Raw genomic sequence first — 19,771 nt, forward strand, 5'->3', positions numbered from 1 at the left:
CTTCCATTACCATGCAATTTCCCTTCTCTCTCCCTTTCCCTCCCACCTCTCATCCCTGTTTAATGTTAATCTTCTTCTCCTGCTCTTCGTCCCTACTCTGATCTTAGTTACTCTCCTTATATCAAAGAAGACATATGGCATTTGTTTTTTAGGGATTGGCTAGCTTCACTTAGCATAATCTGCTCTAATGCCATCCATTTCCCTGTAAATTCTATGATTTTGTCATTTTTTAATGCAGAGTAATACTCCATTGTGTATAAATGCCACATTTTTTTTTATCCATTCATCTATTGAAGGGCATCTAGGTTGGTTCCACAGTCTTGCTATTGTGAACTGTGCTGCTATGAACATCGATGTAGCAGTGTCCCTGTAGCATGCTCTTTTTAGGTCTTTAGGGAATAGACCAAGAAGGGGAATAGCTGGGTCAAATGGTGGCTCCATTCCCAGCTTTCCAAGAAATCTCCATACTGCTTTCCAAATTGGCTGCACCAATCTGCAGTCCCACCAGCAATGTACAAGTGTACCCTTTTCCCCACATCCTCGCCAGCACTTGTTGTTGTTTGACTTCATAATGGCTGCCAATCTTACTGGAGTGAGATGGTATCTTAGGGTGGTTTTGATTTGCATTTCTCTGACAGCTAGAGATGTTGAGCATTTTTTCATGTACTTGTTGATTGACTGTATGTCCTCCTCTGAGAAGTGTCTGTTCAGGTCCTTGGCCCATTTGTTGATTGGGTTGTTTGTTCTCTTATTGTCTAATTTTTTGAGTTCTTTGTATACTCTGGATATTAGGGCTCTATCTGAAGTGTGAGGAGTAAAGATTTGTTCCCAGGGTGTAGGCTCCCTATTTACCTCTCTTATTGTTTCTTTTGCTGAGAAAAAACTTTTTAGTTTGAGTAAGTCCCATTTGTTGATTCTAGTTATTAACTTTTGTGCTATGGGTGTCCTATTGAGGAATTTGGAGCCCGACCCCACCGAATGTAGATCGTAGCCAACTTTTTCTTCTATCAGACGGCATGTCTCTGATTTGATATCAAGCTCCTTGATCCATTTTGAATTCACTTTTGTGCATGGCGAGAGAAAGGGATTCAGTTTCATTTTGTTGCATATGGATTTCCAGTTTTCCCAGCACCATTTGTTGAAGATGCTATCCTTCCTCCATTGCATGCTTTTAGCCCCTTTATCAAATATAAGATAGTTGTAGTTTTGTGGATTGGTTTCTGTGTCCTCTATTCTGTACCATTGGTCCACCCACCTGTTTTGGTACCAGTACCATGCTGTTTTTGTTACTATTGCTCTGTAGTATAGTTTGAAGTCTGGTATCGCTATACCGCCTGATTCACACTTCCTGCTTAGCATTGTTTTTGCTATTCTGGGTCTTTTATTTTTCCATATGAATTTCATGATTGCTTTCTCTATTTCTACAAGAAATGCCGTTGGGATTTTGATTGGCATTGCATTAAACCTATAGAGAACTTTTGGTAATATCGCCATTTTGATGATGTTAGTTCTGCCTATCCATGAACAGGGTATATTTTTCCATCTTCTAAGATCTTCTTCTATTTCTCTCTTTAGGGTTCTGTAGTTTTCATTGTATAAGTCTTTCACCTCTTTTGTTAGGTTGATTCCCAAGTATTTTATTTTTTTTGAAGATATTTTGAATGGAGTGGTTGTCCTCATTTCCATTTCAGAGGATTTGTCGCTGATATACAGGAATGCCTTTGATTTATGCGTGTTGATTTTATATCCTGCCACTTTGCTGAATTCATTTATTAGCTCTAATAGTTTCTTTGTAGAGCCTTTTGGGTCTGCTAGGTATACTGCTTCTTTTTCTCAGTGTCCTTGAAGATTTCCTAGAGGATTCTTCCTGTAGTGAACATGCAGGATTAGAATCACCTGCTTATAGCTAGAGCCATGCAGCCCAATGAGCCTGTTGCTTTCTTCCCCCAAATCTACACTTGCATCTTGGATTGCATCTTTCTGCTGGAGGGAAGACATTTCCAGGGTAGCCTGAAGCAACAGGGAAGAGGGAGGGATCTCTGATTTCTAGGTCTTAGGCTGCAGGCTGTGAGACTACTTCAAGACAGTCTCATCTTCCTGGCCAGACACAGGGGCACCATTCATGAGAGGAAGAAAGACACACAGAGTTGTTTCTAGTCCTGCTGCTGAGGGGCTCCGTCATCTAGAACTCAAAGTCCAGTTGGTTCCTCAAACACAACAGGTCCTTACCCATCAGAGAGAGGCAACATTTTGGGGGCCTGCAGTGATGTCAATTCCTCCTTGGTGTAGAAGGGAATGAGGTGGGGAATAGAGTTTAATAATCTAGGTTGCTTCCCCTCCACCACTTAGTCAAAATTGGAGAGATTAATTGGTAGGCATGGTACTTTCCTGCTCCATGCAACAGCCCCTTTCCCCACAGCATACCTAGCCACCATAGACGCTGGCATCCCTGGTCTAGCTGCCAAGGAACAGTTGTGATGTCCAGTCATGGGCAATGGGGAAATGCTCACACATTTTTTTCCCCCCGAAAAAACATGACTCGGTGACCTTCCCAACACCTGGGTTTTATGCAGTTATTTTCTGTTGATTGACCTCTACCCTAGCCAGTTGTTTTCTGAGAGCAGAACACACAAGAGAAGGACCCCCATGTGACACAAGTGTGATGGAGGGCACCCAGATAAAATACCCAGTTCTTATTTGTTCCCCTGCCATTGTGCAGTAATGGATTCTGATATTAAAATGCATATTTTATAGTCTATTGTCCCACAACTTGGAGGAGGGCCATTCACCATGCATGAGCCATTCACTCACACTCATCACGTGGAGAAAATTACATTTCCCCGGTTGCCAAATGGAAGAAATAGATTAACTTACGTGGACAAGCACATAGCTCCCAAGAGCATTTTCCAGAACCCAGACACTGAGCTAAAACACCCATAAGGGAGACTGAGCTTTTCTGGTGTCCTGGGTCATCCTCTTCATTTGAACTCACTAGATCCTCATCTGGGTTTACTTTGGTGGGACACATGCCCTGTCTCTTTGGATAATATGAGCATCTTGGGGCCTCTTGTTCTTTCTTAGAAGAGATGCTATAAAAATGAATAAATCAACACAGAACATTTCATACTTATGCATACTTGCTGAATTGATAATACTTATTTGTAATGAAAATTAAGCAAGCAAAATGTTAAAATGTTCTCTTTGGGAAAGACACATTGGAATGTCTTCCCACAGATATACACACATTTGCTTGTTAAACACGTGGTCCTCATCCCTACCTATTCTCTTAGGTTAATGAAAGTCCAGATAACTACTGTCTCTAATTTAGCATATAATCCTAAACCTCTTACATATCTACATACATGTGATTCGTGGCAGTTGTATCTGCATAATTACAGCCAACATCTATTACCTATCACATGACCATCAATATACTAACAACTTACTTCATTTTCCAATATGATGCCACAATTTTTAATCTTTTTTTCCCACATAAAAATTAGCCCAGTTATATGATTCGCTGATTAATTCTTTCAACAATCACTAAGAGTCTATTAAAACACCTGAAATTGTAGAAGACTGGGAAAGGGGATGAAGCAGAAATAACCTTAGTATACATGCAGCAGACCCTATGAAGTTCCAAGAGCTGTTCTCACTTTGAATGCTTTGGTTGGGAGAAGAGAGGGCTCATGGACAGCTAAGCCACTAATGACCTCATTATACAATATTTAGGTTATCACATTTTTCTCTGCCTATGAAAGCAGCTCTCCAATCACTCCAGTGGGATACTGGCGTTCAGTGACGCATCTACTTGGTGCGGACTTCTTTGGCTTGCTAGAAGGCATCGCATACGCCAAATTATTACCAAAGTTAGGAATCTGGTGGCTTCTGTTCATTTTTTCTGGTTTCCAAAGTATTCGTTCCCTTCTATTCGTTTTATTTCGGCGGTGCAAATGAGCACGGATCACAGCCCAGGCGCTCCGCGGTGAACACAGGGTAGACACGAGACTGGCGCACGTGCGTTCTGCATCCCCTGGATCCTGGACCCGCTGTACCCAATTGTCCACGCGGGTCTCCCCGGGCCTGGAGCCGTCCGGTTCCCGCCGGCTCCTCTCCCCGCCCTCTCTCCTGGCCACTACCACAGCGCCAGCTGACCCGGCGAGGTGGGGTTTCTGTCGGGTCTCGTGAGGACCCCATTTCCCGCCTCTCCATCTCTCCCGGACAGAGCCTGGGGGATCCCCTCCCGGGAAAGTAGCAAGGACAGGCTTCTAAGGTGACAGGGAACCCTGGAGAATGTGTGTCCAGGAACTGTACTGTCCAGGTAAGGCTGTCTCCGGGGCTGGGTTGGAGAAGGCCGTCTACACGGCGCATCCTGGGCCGGGTAGCAGCGCGAAGGAGCGGCTGCGAGGCTGCAGGGGGAAGAACAGGGCGCGCGCGGAAGGCTGCCACCCCCGGCCGCCCTGGGCCCGGCTGCCCCGCGCCGCCGCCGCAGCAGGTGGGGGCCCGGCGGGCCGGGGGGCGGGGCTCGAATCGGGGCGGAGCCGTGGCGGCGGCGCGGGCGGGGGCCGGACCCAAGCCCGAGCCCGAGCCCGAGCCCTAGCTGGAGCTGGAGCGGCGAGCTGGGCTGTCCGGGCGCCCGCGGGAGCTCGCCGCGCGCCGGGGCTGGGACCGGCCTGGCTGAGCGCGCTGGCGCCACGGCTCCACAGACAAAGGCGCCGCTCGCGCCCGGGCCGCCGCGCTCTCCGGCTCTGCCTGGGTAAGTGGCTCCCCCCTTCGCAGGCTTTCTTCTCCCGTCGCCCGCGCCTCTCGGAGTTCGGCGGGCTCCGGAGAAGCTGGGAGAAGGAAGAAATGAGAAGTCCTCGCTCGCTCTGCACCCCCGCCTCACCTTCACAATAAACCCTTAGGCCAAGCAAACACCCTGCGAGCGAGTTTGCGGGCGGTGGGTTGTCTCCCGCGGGACCCACCCTGGCCGCCCTCGGTGACCTCTTCCTTCTCGGACCGCGCGCGCTGGTGCTGTTCCTAGAACGCTGGTTTGGATGTGAAGGTTGCCGCTGGGCTCCTCCGTGAGGGTGCATCGGGGAGGAGGTAATAGGGACCAGGTGCCGCGGGGGGACCCCACCCCCAGGAACAGACTCGCGCGATCGGAGTCTCCGAGGGGCGGTTCGCACTGCGAGTTCAGATTCGGATCTCGGTTGAGGGGTCTGCCTCAGTTCCCTATTATCCTCCCTTCCAGCCTCCTTCCCTCCCTGTTCAAGGGTTAATACAGCGCCCTCCCCTCGCCCCACCCGATAGAGGCGCCCACTCTGCGGGTCCTCGGGAGGGAGGGAACCCCGCTGCTTTCCACGGCTCGGCAATCCCCAGCCCGAAACTGCTAGGGAGGGCGGGCGGTGCGGGTAGTGGCTGGTTTGACATCACAGCTCGGTCCGGGCCGGCCCCCGCTGCCTCCTCCCGGATTGCTTTCCATCAGAGAAACAACCGGGATCCCGGGTGGCTTTTGCTTTTGTTCTGCTCGCTACTCTGGAATCGGTGGAGAAGCCCGGTGGGCGGATGCCCTGGAGGAGGCTTTGGTGGGAGTTCCAGGTGCGGCCGCGAAGTGACAATTGAAAGAGGCAGCGGTTTCCTGCCCCTGGATTGGGGAACGGATTCCGATCGCTAATCAATACCCGGGAACCTTCAGTGGAGGTCTGTAATGTCCGGAATGAGCGCGGTACCTACCCCCCACCCCCCCACCCCCTGCTACCGCGCACTGTCACGCGCTTCCCCAGCACTCTAGAAAGCGCTGCTTCCAGACGCGCATTTCCATTCATGGATCTGTGCCTGGGATTTGATTAATGTCACCTCTGCCTGGTTTCTCTAAAGAGTGAGTGCTACTATTTGATTTCATAGCCTTTTACTTGAGGCCTACTATGTGCAAGGCAGCTGTACTAAGATCAGCTTAATTTAAGAGACATTCATTGATCATCTACTATGTGAATAACTGATGTGCCAGGAGGTTCTCAATTTAAAAGATATTTAATGAGTACCTACTATGATCAAGGTAGCTGTGTTATAGACTTCGTATTGTAATAGATATTTACTGAGCACTAGCAAAGTGCAAAGGACTTTTTTTTTTTCTGAAGGATTGTCCATTGTAGTTTTGAGGGGCATATGGAAACAAGCAGGTGAGAATGTCTTCTGGCCCTTGAGTCTGTATCTCCTCAGTAAATTGCATTTTGACCTTCTGGACTTCTTAAGGTAGGACTGGGAAGAGCCGGGACATTATCGTCAACTTCCACAGTTGAGGATAATGTCCCAGTTTGAGGGTTTGTCAGACAGGAGCTGGGCAGAGTAATGAAAAGTCATACTCTGGGACCTCTCTACGATTCAGTTTCCTTATGAGAAAGAGAGGAGAGAGAGAGAGAGAGAGAGAGAGAGAGAGAGAGAGAGAGAGAGAGAGAGAGAGAGAGATTAAACGCCAGTTTCTTTGAAGAAAGCACTGGTCTAGTTATTGCAGGTAATGAAGCAAAGGTTAATGAAGCAAAGCCCTGGTGCTCAAAGGGATGGAGAATCTGTGGTGAGGACAGAAGGAAAGACACTCCACTAAAAAAGGAATGAATGAATCGACAGGGGAGGGGAGAAGGAAGCATGAGGTTGGGGATGGCTGGACCTTCAGCCTCTACCAGCACACTAGCACCAGGGGTGTTGGAGTGATAGTATTTTAAAAATCCCATCATTGCACATGGCTGAGGACGGTAGGGCTGTATTGAATGGTTTGAGGATCCTTCTGCTAAGAGATTTGATTAATCTGTTAGTCTGATTATCCTGGGAACTTGAAACACAATAGAATAACCAGAGTGGCAAGCAAGTTGTGCATGTCATATAGGCCATTAACAAGGACCTATAGTCCCAGAGACATATAGTCTTTGTCCACAAGGATCTAACAAAGGTCTTCAGAAAGATTCATAAAATGACAAGTTGCGCAGCATATATGAAAAGCCAGGAGCAACTTCCTCCTAGAATTACTGTCAGAAAAATAAATTCTGACTTCACGGAATTAAAATTTTTATTTTATCAGACCTTGAGAATGCTCCATATGCCTCATATGTTTATCTTTTTGCATTGGTTTCCGGCAGTTTCTGATAACTCTTTATCCCAGTCTCTTGCTGTGGTGAACTTTTTCTTCATAAACTATTTCTGGCATCCATTTTAAATTCTTTTTAAAACTACATTTTATTGTTTTTGTTGTGAACTTAAAAGCTCCCCCCCCCATCTTTTCTGGAAGTAGGACTATTATGAAAGATATTTGGAAAATATGGTAAGCACCAGATGAATGTACTTGGAGGCCTCTGCTTGCTCGTTAGAAAAGGGGAGAAAAACCGAAGGAGAACAACACCAGGAATTTATAGAGAAAACCTAAACTGGCCTTGCAAGATGAATTAGGATTCTCATGGCAAAGACTGAAAAGGATCCCCTCCCACACTGAGGGAAACAGTGCAGCAAGGGTGTCAGAGAAAACAAAGCCAACCTAGAGCCTCTGGGAATTTGATGGATCTTTATCTAGAATGCTTTCTATTCGCTCAACAAAAAGAGACACTGTCTGAGTATTTTATTGTGTGTCAAGGCCTGCGCTGGGGATCAGGCAGGGGCTTCACTCTGCATAGTTTCAGGTTCTTGGAGACCCCACAGCTGCAAGGACCCTTGCTCATCTCCTGTTCCAGCTGCCAGGTCACCCAGTGTCCCCACCATCATTCCCCCATGCATTCCTGGAGTGTTTTCACCTGAGCCAAACTTGACTGTAATCTTCCAGGCCAGGAATGTGACTTCTTTCTACATCTCTCCTTGCAAGTTCCGGCAAAGTCTGAAGAGTAGGTGACACTTATTTCAGTGCCCTCCTCTGCCTGTTTTTTTTTTTTTTTTCTTCACTTTTCCTTCCCTTCTCGGGGCCTGCGATCCTCTCCTTGTTCTCTTCACCATTTTCAGCTGCTCCAAAGCCTCTCACTATAAGAAAACTGGTCTCAGGGGAAAAACAATCTGTCACCTGTCACTTTGTCTTGAATATGAATGCAGGTCACTGTGTTTTCTCTTCCAGGGGTCTTTGCTCTTTAAGCCTCATCATGGCATGAAAGGCTGAGTCTGCAGTGAGAGGGCATCAAACACAGGCTAGTGGGTATTGGAGGTAACTAGGGGGACAAGGGGCCTTTTCTGGTGCTCCTGCTATGTTGCCACTACCTCCTCACAGAGCTGTGCTTGGCTAGGGTCCTTGAGTCCCGTGATCCATCAAAGTCTGGAGTCTTCATTGTTTTTTATCATGGGATGGTTTTGGTGGTAGATGTCAGACAGTAGCTCTCTTGGAGTCACTGCAGGGAAGTGGCAGGAGAGGCTTCAGTTCTGCAGGAGCTTGATGCTTATCTAACTGGGCAGGGGATTGGCTTTAAGAAGAATACAAATGTCCAGGTCTTGGAGTGCACTGTAAGGACCAAGTGAAGGGCTCTGAGTTTATACTTTGTTAGCTCCAAGGCACATGGATCTCTGGGAAAGGTTTCGAGAAACGATTGGACAGCGGTGTCTGCAAGGGCAGGTTACTAGGGGCTATCTTCCACTTAAGACTGGCAAAGCTCAGAGAAGCTTCTTAGAGTATTGACTTAAATTGAGAGCATGGATCAAAATAGAATTGTTAATTACAAGGTGACCTGTACTTCTGTTAATATCCACCCTCAGAAGTAAGAACTTCCATCTCTTCAGCAACTCCAGTGAGCATCAGCACCAGCAGCATCTCTGTAGGATGGAAAGAGGGTAAGGTTAATTCCATGTGAGCAGGAGGCTGAGTTCCATAAGTGAGTAAAAGTAACTTGTTGCATCATGTAAGTGAATTTAGGCAAGGCCCAAGTTATTGCTTCAGAAATTGTTTTTCAGGTCGCTTGAATGGTATTTGAAAGCCTTCAATGAGAGTTCATTTGATTTCAACTTCTCTTTTGGAATACCCAAACCTGAGGTGAGACTTGACCTTGTATTAAAACAGGCCAAGCAGAAAATATTTGTCCTCCCTTTCTTTGGGATGAAGGGGTGTAATTTAAGTACTTAAAAATGATAAAACTTTAAAAAGAAACTTTATCATTTGGACTTTTTATTCACTCATTATTTAGTTAATTAATCTTTTTTCCTTAGTCTAGATCAACCTAACTTCAACGAGAAAGCTTATTTAAATTGTCACTGGACTCTGTGAGGCTGATCGGTCAACATATAAAAGTCTTTATTACCAAACATTGAAAGGCTCTCTGTGTGAAGATTTAAAGGGATTTTTTTTTTTTTTAAATTGCCAGTCTTTAAATTGTATTTAAACTGATTTGATTTGTATAAAGATTTTCAAGAGTTGAGACCCATTCAGAGATTTTTGGGTTGTCTGCATATTCACAGGAAATAGAACTAAAAGAGATTTTAGGGGACCCTGACCATCCCTCCTTGCCCATTGTTTACATGGGGAAACTGAGGCTGAGAGCAGTTAGATGGTTTGCCAAGGTTACACAGAGGTCAGCATGGAGGCTGGGATTAGAGCCAGGAGTTTGCCCCTTCCCTTGACACACAGTGCTTCTGGGAGATTGTTCTGTCTTCGTAGTAGCCAGAGATTGTTGGTGGAGGGGACCAGGCAGGAAAGGGCCTTAATAATTTCTCTCAATTCCAGAGTACCTAGTCCTGGGAGAACTCCTCAAAGATTCAAACTAATTTACCTCTACACCAAAGATCTGTGTACACGTAGCTAGTACTGAAATGAAAGAGTTGGATTGATGGAATGAGATTATTTAAAAAGCTTCCTTCAATGTTCTTTTATATCATCTTTTCAGCAAATAAATCATAATGGGAACTTTTATTTTTCTATTTAGAAAAGTAATGCATATTCATTGTGGAAAGTAGCAAAAAGAATATACAAATCTTACCTGTGATATTTTTGGGCCCACTCACATTTCACTTTGTTTTTAGTATTTTTTTGTCTCAACTCATTTTTAAGCACGAATGAACATGGAGACCATACTGTCCATGTAATTTAAATTTTATCTTTGTTCAGTTAATATTAGAATAAACAATATTTGTCATAAACTCTTTTGTAAACATGATTTTTAATGGTCGTATAAGTCAATATTTGAGAGGTCCTGAATTTTTCAGAACACTTTGCTATTAGTGGACACTGTTTGCTCCTGGTTTCTCCCTGCTGTATCATTGTGTAACTTGGTGTCCCTGCTTTTTTTTAACTATTTGGAATGTTTTCTTGGTGTATATTCCCAGACCATGAGATTAGCTAGGGGTGTGAGTGCATTGAATGATTTACAAAAATGGTATACCGGTCTACCCTACATTGATAGCATGCTGTGGGTGATGGAATTTCAGCACATCATTGAGAGCATACAGCACTTTGTATTTTTGTAATTGCTTGTTTGACAAAGTTAAAAAAATATATCTTTATTGCTCTCATTTGCATTTCAGTTATCAACATAAGATTGTTTCCTGTTTGTATTTTTTTGGGTGAATTATCTATTTTTCTATTTGGGTTTAGTGGTTTTTAAAAGTTCATCTGAAAGCCATTTCTCAAAAGGGAAAACTGATTTCCAAGGTATAATTTTAGGAAATTTTATGAAAAATTCCATTTAAACCTGATGTTCCATGATTCTAACACCTTGAGTGCCATGTTTCAGGCTAATTTGTTCATAGTTGTAGAGCTGCCCATTAGTTCCTGAAGCAAGCTTAAATGGAGGAGGGTGCTCTGGCCTCTTGTGGAATCTAATGTCCATTGAGCATTTGCTTGTGCTTCACAGATGTTAATTCTTCATTCCTACAACAGCCAGTGACATGGGTTTGTCAGTCACCTCCATTCACATATAAGGAAAGTGATATATGGAAAGGTAAAGTAACTTACGCATACACTTTGAATCATTGCCAAATACCTCTGGATCATTGCCAAAGTGGCCTATCTTCCTTGTGTAATTGGTCTTTGAGGGACTTGGAATATCGGCAACTTCCTCTGAACTCTGCTGCCTATTTCTGGGAGAATTTTGTGGTATGGGTTATTTTGCCATCTTATAAAGTTTCCTCACTTTATCTTCTGTATATCTTATCTGCTCCTATGTTTTCTGTCCTTAAACAAAACAAAACAAAACAAGACTCTTCAGGCTACATTCTGAATAATTTCTTCTGATCTGTTTTCCAAGTCATAATGTGTCTCTTCAACTTTATCTACTCTGTGGTTAAATCCATCTGTAAGTTGCATACTCACTTTTAATTATTGAATTTTCATTGCAGAATTCTAATTCTTTTCCATGTCTTTAGTGTTACTTTATATAGTTCCTGGTTTCTTATAACTTTTAAGTCCAGCTTTTATCTTCATGAGTATGCTAAGCATCGATGTTTTACATTCTGTTGGGAATTTTTTTCCATCTGTAATACCTAAGCATCTGTTTTTTCTGTCTGTTGTTTCTTTTAATTCTCTCACTGGTACATATTTATGTTGTCATGTCTCGAGTGCTTGGTTATCTTTAAATGTTTGCTGAATATCATTTTGAAAAAAATGTATGTATAAATACCATATTTCAGCCATTTTATGTTGCATATTTTTACATGTTAATTTCTGAAATTGGGATGTGTTTTACAGTTAATAGAATCTGACATTTATACTTGATAGCATTTTAAAATTTTTCCCTGGTACATAATGGTGCACCATATAATTAGTGATATTTACATTTGATGATGTGATAATTTGTGGCTTTGGATGAAGATGATAAAGACGACAAGAGTTTAGAGAGGATTTTAATTAGTTTCTGCAGAATTTCTGGGGGATCAGCCATAGTGGGTCAATTTGGAGACTTGAGATTTTCTAGGCTGCCCAGATGACATGAAGCCAGATGAGTTTATTTTAAACTCTCTCTTACTCATATCTTGCTCTTTGGGTCCTATCCTAAGTGTACAGTGGCCTACCCTAGGGAGATCTTGGCCTCCTGGCCCATGAAGCTGTCAGTGAGCTTCTCAGCTTGGGCTTCCTCTTCTGGATTGGCAGGTTCCCCCAACAGGCTAAAAGTGCTTACTCAGGCCCACATGTGTAGGTCTTATTTTTCTCCCGTATCTTAAATCTGAAAATTTCCCCTATCTTCTTAGCTCTTTCATGCTTTCAGGAAGTTTTTTATTTGTGTTTTTTAAAATTTCCTCCAGGTTTTATTCCTGTGTTCACTGGGGAGGTTGGTTCAAGTTACCTAGTTCAGTGTTGCCAGGGAGGAGGTGGGACCAAGGTCAGTCAATCTTGGAGAATGACCAGAGAGAAGCACGAGTCACCAGCTGCTCTTGTCCTGCCTGTGACTAGAGACCTTTCTCCGTCTGCTCCCAACACATCTTCCAGGTGGCAGCTGGAAAGAAGGAATTGGGATGAATAAATTTCCACAACTGGACACAACTCAATGTAGATGTTCCTCTATCTAATTCCTCGGGCTTTTCCCAATAAGGCAGGTGACCTGGCAGAGGGAGTAGTCACAGGAGTGGATCTGGAGTCCCATCTGTCTCCATCTGGATTCTTCCTTTTTTGTCCATTCTGTCCTACAAAAAGATGGGAAGATAGAGCCAAGGGAAGCTGTGAGGGAGGAGGATGCTCTCTAGGCTAGCAGCTGTTAAGAAGTGAAATAAGTAGACTGTATTTGCCGGCAGGGCTTCTTCCAATCGGCCTGGTCCCCTAACACTTCCATATGGAAGACAGAATTTCTCATCCTTGGCCAGGGATTCTCCTTGTAGAGGCTGAATGATCCTGTCCAGGCTTAGGACTCAGGGTGGCCTTCCCAGGTGACTGTTCTTGGTTCTGGTGTTTCAAAAGAAGCTTTCTGAAACTGCATAGTCAACCATGTGTTATCGAGATCAGCAGTCAAACGTATCTTCCCCCAACCCTGTTCTAATCCCATTGTTCCTCTCCAACCTTCATGAAGCTGGAGAAATTTGCCATGAGGAAAATGTAATCACTGAGTTTTAAAAGGTTGGGAACAAGGTTATTGAGTGGTGGCAAGTCCAGGGTTATTGAGTGGTGGAAAGTTTGCTTCCCTCTTACTAGAGCCTGCATGGACACTTTCTGGGGTAGGGAGGAGATTCACATTTTTATTTTTGAGTCCCTTTCCCCCTAGAAACTTTAGGACTAAGATATTCTCTCTCTCTCTCTCTTTTTTTTGTACCCTACTCAATGAAACACTGATCCTCTCTCACCTTTCAAGGGTATAGATAAAGAGGCAGAGGGTGTGGGCAGCAGGAGTCTGCCCTTATAGAAAGGACCTGTTTGGGGTGGCAGGTGTCCCTACCAGCCTTTTGGAAACCACCCATAGCGTGGAGCCTTTTTTGTATTCCATAATGATTTATCCAGTTGATTTTTATTTTTATTTTAAGATATTTAACACATAGGAAGAATATATATAATTTTAGTCGATCAATTTTTTTTTTGGTGGTGCTGGGATTGATAACTTTAGTCTACCCTATTGCTAAAAATAGAAATCTTCCAATTAGGTTTTAATAACTGTCCCTAAAAGAAACAGATCCATCATTCCACTCCCATGTAGTTCTAGATTGCGATTGATCCTTTTGAAGAAATGATAATGGCTTAATTAATTTTGAAGAGGCAGATTTCCTATTCTCCAAGAAAAATGTACCCTTCCTTGCTAATTTTTAGGGGCATAATCAATAGAAAGTTCTAGAATTTATGAACCATGATGTGTGAAAACTTTTCAGCCTGAAATGAAGTAAGTTGATTCACCCTGCAAGTACAAGCCCAGATTTATATTATATCCCTGACCCAGGCTCTTAAGCTGATTTTTCTGAGGAGATATAGTTATTTGAGATTCATCAAGATGATTATCTATATTTATTTTGTCAAATTTTCCATTTATTTGGATTCAAATTTTTTTTCCTAGCCATTTTGAAACCATCTAGTCTGCTAATAAGAGAAAATATGTTGCAGTTTCATAAACATATGGGGAAACCATGGGGAGTTCAGACAGAGTTAGGTGAGCAAACTCCTGTACATGTACAGGAGACCAAGATATTGGCTTCAGTGTATGGTGAGTTTTTACAAAATGTCCAGAATTTTTTAGAAAACTCAGAACAGTAAAGTATGATGACTCTTTAAACAGAAAAAAGTGGGGAAGGGACAGAAAAGTTCAGAAATATGAAATGATATTTTTTTGTAAGAGAAGAATAAGGAAGATGATTGCAGTAACATAACAATGCAGTAGCTACAGTAGCCTGCTCTGAGTTTCCCAGGTTGGAGGAGAGAAAACGAAAAATTTCTTATTATGTAGTTCCACGACCTGCATGTCAGACTCAGAGAGGGCTTTAACGACCACCCATTTACTATGTAATACAGCCCTTGAAAGGTGTGCCATCTGAGCGACAGAGAGAACATTAGGGTATACAGAATCAGGGGTGAGCCTTTTACACTGTGAGCGAGCGTACATCTGGTAAGTAGTTCTGGGCTCATCGTGTCCTGAATGTCTATTCATTTTTGTAGGCATCCTCACTTTCTCGTATTGAATGAATATTAAAGATGAAAGGAAGAAAAAAAGACTCAGGTGCTTATTGGTTTTGTTGGGTCTCTGGATGGAGGAAGATCCATCAGTTCAGAGTGGAAATTTTCTTTGTTTAAGAGTTAAAGGTTCAAAATACTGTTTCACACTTTATTTATTTATTTGAGATTCATCATTATTTTTTAGTTGTAGGTGGACACAATATCTTTATTTATTTATTTTTATGTGGTGCTGAGGATCAAAACCAGTGCCTCACATGTGTGAGGCAGGCACTCTACCACTGAGCTACAGTCCTGTTTCAAACTTTTTTGTGCATACTTCGTTCTTCAAAAGTTCTCCAGTGAGTCTGTTATTCCCTAAATCTCTCTCTAATGAGTAGTTTCTGAATGTGAACCTGGAATGCATTTGTGCAGCAAGAGGTAGTACAGCTTTCCCCCTTTGGTTTCCCCCTCCAGTTTATCCAGAAGCAGATCCCCAGAACCAAACATCCATCAGTCCTTTACCTGTTTGCTTTTCTCTCTTATTTAACCAACAAACAATATAATGCTTTACTTCATATTCCTGAGTCCCGGATTTGGCTTTCATAATATAGTTAAATAACCTTCTAGTCTTCCATTCTACCTCTTTGTGGGTGAGAAATAATAATAGCATTCTTATTAAATTATCATCACCAAAGGCAATGTCAGATTTCAGTAATCTAAAACTATATTGCCTTAAACTTAGATTATTTGAAATAAGACCTTTCCTCTTCAGTATTGAGTACCTAGAAGAGAAGGTACCTACCTGTAGATCCAGGAGACAGACCCAGTGACATGTACATCTACATAAGCTTTTTTTCTAGAAGGACACAGTTTACATTGTTAGTAGAGATAGAGTAACATTGAGTTGGGGAAAAGAATTCTTTGTACTTTTTATTTTGTACTTTTCTATACCATTAAAATTTTAAAATAAAGCATTTAAGTGACAGAAGAATATTAGATTATGCAGAGTAGGGAAAGAGTTTTTACACTGATTTTACAAATCATTAGACTGAAATCTCTAGACGCATGTGGTCAGTATATGTCATATATATCCCCCATGGTTTTGTGTAACTTTATACATCCTTTTATAAAGACCTCTCATGACGGTGTCTTCTTTGAACCTCTTGGTAGCACTGTCCAGTAAGTCGGACCAACATTATATGATTCCCATTTTACAGAGGGAAAACTTAACTTTGGGGAAGGTGGGTGGTTTGTCTTAGATGACATAGTCACTACCTGCTAAGTCTAGAACCAGAAGCCAAGTTTGATTCCATGTTCAGTATTCTTTCATCCCTGATAGAACAATTTTACTATTTATTCTGGACATTTCTTTTTTAAACACTCTGAACTACCTCCTTTCTGGTTTCTTGCTGCATCATCTATTTTATTCTCTGTTGGATCACAGTTAGATGCATAATTGTTCTCATTAATTTTGTCCACACAGGCTCTCTCTCTCCCTTTTGTATTCTGACTGTGTCTAGTATGTTATGTGTATATATTGGACGCTTAATCTTTGCTTTATGGAATTTTATACTCAAGGTACTTTCTTCCGAAATAGTTATCCATTTCTAGGAAAATAAAATTAATACACTTAGCCATTGCTACAAGACTAATGTTATTGTCCACAAGGGAATGAGAACCACATGATGTTTGAATTGGAAGAAAACCATCTTTGAGAGTATTTATTCTCTTGTTTCATAAATAAGAAACTGGAGATCATATAACTTGCCCAAGATCCCACAGGGAAGTAGAGGTGATGCAGTACACAGAGCCCAGTTCTCCTGACTTCCAGCCCAGCCTCCCTCCTGCTGCATCAGTCATTACAGAGGACAATTGTCCTGGTCATTGGGTCTTAGATAAATGGTCAGTACTGGCAAAAAAACAGGTCACACTGAATGAAAATTCCAACTGTGAAGAGAGGTCATCTGAAAAAGAAGAAGCTGTTGAGCTTCTTTTTCCAAGTTTTGAGGAATGATTTTGCAGGCATACCTCTTTATAAGCAGACTTGCTGTATCAACATCAGTATTTGCACAAAAAGATTCACTATAGGAATTATTTAGGTGATGCGTGTCCCCACCATGTGCATTTTTGTTAGAGTGACATCACATCACTTATTGGGTAAATCCAGGCACCTGGCATCAAAGTTGTGAACTGAGGAATAAATAGTATTTTCTGTCTTACCTCTGGACTTTTAAAATATGAGCCATTATGTGACATTATGTTAAGTGAAATAAGCCAGGCACAGAAAGACAAAAATTGCATATTCTCAGTCATATGTGGAAACTAAAATAGTTGATCTCATGGTAGAGAGTAGAACCCTGGTTACCAGAGACTGGAGAAAGCAGCAGAGAGGGAGGAGGTTGGTTAATGGGTACAAAGTTACATTTTGATAGGAGGAATAAATTCTAGTGTTCTTACAGCACAGTAGAGTGCCTGTAGTTAACAGTGATTTATTGCATATTTCAAAATAGCTATAAGAGAGGAGTTTGAACATTCCCAACACAAATAAATGATGTTTGTTGTTGTGATATACTAATTACCCCAAGTTAATCCCTCTGCATTGTATACATGCATCAATTTATCACATCTGTTGCTCTCCCCCCATCAAAGACATCACCTGGGGGCTGGGGTTGTAGCTCAGAGGTAGAGCACTTGCCTAACATGTGTGAGGCCCTGGGTTCGATCCTTAGTACCACATACAAACAAAAGATATTGTGTCCGCCGAAAATCTAAAAAATAAATATTAAAATTCTCTCTCCGCGCTCGCCTGGCATGCGTGCGGCCCGGGTTCGATCCTCAGCACCACGTACAAACAAAGATGTTGTGTCAGCCGAGAACTAAAAAATAAATAATAAAAAAAAAATGCAGAGTCTCATCCCAGACCAACCAAAAAAAATTGATATTTAACAAGATCCCAAGTTGATTTGCAAAATTCTCTCTCTCTCTCTAAAAAAAAAATACATCACCTGGAGAATATATGTGTATGTGTATGTCCATGCATATGTGCGTGTGTGTGTGTGTGTGTGTGTGTGTTAAGCACACATGTTCAGGCTGTAGCCCTAGAGAGCCTCATCTCTGCCGACTGGGGTGGGGTCCAGATATCAGTATTATTTAAAAGCCCAGATTGGCTTTATATGGGAATCATCTAGGGAGTTTCAGAGATACTGATGTCTGGGTCTCACTCCAGCAATTTCTACGTCGTTGGGTCTGGAGTCTGGTCTAAGCATCAGAATTTCTTCAAAGCTCTTCAGGTGATTCTAAAACACAGCCCATATTGCAACTCTCCAGGTGAGTAAGACAGACCAGGTTTACCTTGAGCACAGTAGGTGCTCAAAAACCGAGTACATGTGAAATGAAAGATAGTCGGGCATCTAAGAATGTTAGTGTTGAAAGTGGTACATATCTGGTTCTTCGGTTATTTCCGCAGGCCTAGTGGTATTATGCTGTGGGCAGCAAAACCTAATCAATTCAGCTCATGGCAGTAGCCTTCATCGTGGCCAACCAGGGAACTTTGAGCTGAAACTGACAGTCACAATCTTCCTAATTGCCATTCCATTGTCTCTCCATGGTAGGCGTGGCACATCTGCCTATCACACTCCTGATGTATCTAACATTGTTCTCCAGAGAATAATAACCAGAAACTGGCATCTGTGAAATGAAGGTGCTCCAATCCTGGCTTTAGCCTCAGGTGAACTCTGTCCAGTTCAGCAAGTATCTACCCATCCCTCCCTTCTGCCCAGGGCTCCCTGGAGCACAAGAGCTCCCTGGAGCACAGAGTGCCTGTGTTGCTTGGTTTCCTTTGTTCCCTAGATGATTCTTGTTTAGTTCAAAGGAAGGGGAAGGGAAGTACTTCCAAATCTGGCCCCTGGGTGAATACAAGTGCTTTGAAATACGAAAAGACTCAGCTGTCCTGGGAAAGGGCAGCGGCCAGGCAGAGGGTTCATTGTGGCTCCTGAGTGCAATCTGAGCTGCTTCTTGTGGTCTCTGAAGGGCTTAGGGTGGTGGTTCTCTAACCAGTGCCATCAGTATCACCTGGAGGGCTGTTAAACTAGAGTGCTGGAGGGCCCCAGAGTTTCTGCTTCAGTAGGTATGGGGTGGACCCCAAGAATGCACATCTCTAACACCTTCCCCACAGATGCCAATGCTACTCACCCAGGGACAACCACTGCTCCCAGAGGAAGGGGAGGAAGGACGTGGTGACGGCACTGTGTTGTTTATGAAATGGTCAGAAGATCACTGTATAAGGAATTGACATGACCTCTCAGCCAACAAGAATGATAAATTAATTGATTAAAAAAAACTCACAAAACAGCTACTACCTGCTAAGTATTGTGTAAGCTTTACTGCTATAAGAAAGAGAAAGATGCAGTTACTATGTGAATCAGCTTGTCTAGGGGATGCTGGGCCAGTCAAGGGACTACCACAGCACTGTTCCCTTTGTGCTCTGTAGAGGGGGCTCCTGGGGCTTCCAGGGACACACATGTGCAGGTGGGCACATGCCCACTATAGCTGCAAGCCAGCTGTGCACGAGGGAAATCAAGAAGAGGGCAAAGAGGTTTAATGGTTGGTTGGGGCCAAGTGCAACAGGAGCCAGGAGGCTTTTGGGATCAGGTGAGGCCTGGGTGGAGTCCTGGAGGATGACCAGGGGTTTGCCAGGGGAAGAGGGAGGGGCCGTAGTGCAGGAGCAGCGAAGGTGCGAGAGAACACAGCCTGCGTGTGGCACTGTGTGTGGCTTGGGATGCTGAAGGCGGTCATGGAGAGGGAGTTTAGTCAGCACCGGCAGGCAGAGGCTGATCACAGGGCCCTGGCTTCACATGGAAGAACCTGGGCCCATCTGAAGACAAGTGCAGTTTTTAGGGGTGAAAGCAGGTGAGGAAGATGATCTGATTTGCCTGCTCACTGCCTGCAAGTTGGAAAACAGACTGGAGGGGACACGCGCCTCCAAGAGACTGTCACAGGAGTCCCTGTGGGAGGTGATGAAGCCACAGGGGACATGGCCTTTACATCATCTTGTCCTTGCATCACCCTCTGCCTCTGCTGAGCATTGCAGACTTTCCAATGACTATATGCTTTCAGAGTGCCACCAGGCAGTCATTCTGGGTCCCCCATACAGATATTGGTTTTTCAAGGAAAATGAAGTTACAATGAATGTCAGGGGAACATTGGAGCAGGTGAGCCACAGGAATGCAACCAAATGAGGGGTGTGTGTGGGAGGGAGTGGGCCAGTACCACCTCCTTGGC

At 43.4% G+C, this 19,771-nt stretch overlaps 1 protein-coding gene across 6 annotated transcripts in view; it reads left to right on the top strand.

Annotated features, from left to right (window-relative positions):
• The window catches only part of Mapk4 (mitogen-activated protein kinase 4), a 166,118-nt gene that overhangs the window by 16,828 nt on the left and 129,519 nt on the right, over positions 1 to 19,771 (top strand). For 2 of the 6 annotated variants that reach the window (XR_006846191.2, XM_046419498.2), the window contains exon 1: positions 4,084 to 4,321. The exons of 1 other annotated variant lie outside the window; for it this stretch is intronic. The gene's annotated coding sequence lies outside the window, so the exon portion shown is untranslated. Of the gene's footprint in view, positions 1 to 4,083; positions 4,322 to 4,626; positions 4,757 to 4,822; positions 5,086 to 5,397; positions 5,683 to 19,771 lie in introns of those variants that run through there. 3 more of the 6 variants (XM_046419499.2, XM_058571331.1, XM_058571330.1) reach the window with 3 other exon arrangements.

The sequence above is a fragment of the Marmota monax genome, unplaced genomic scaffold (assembly GCF_021218885.2).
Source record: "Marmota monax isolate L192 unplaced genomic scaffold, Marmota_monax_Labrador192_F-V1.1 WCK01_AAM20220418_F8-fsc00088, whole genome shotgun sequence".
NCBI classification, from domain to species: domain Eukaryota; kingdom Metazoa; phylum Chordata; class Mammalia; order Rodentia; family Sciuridae; genus Marmota; species Marmota monax.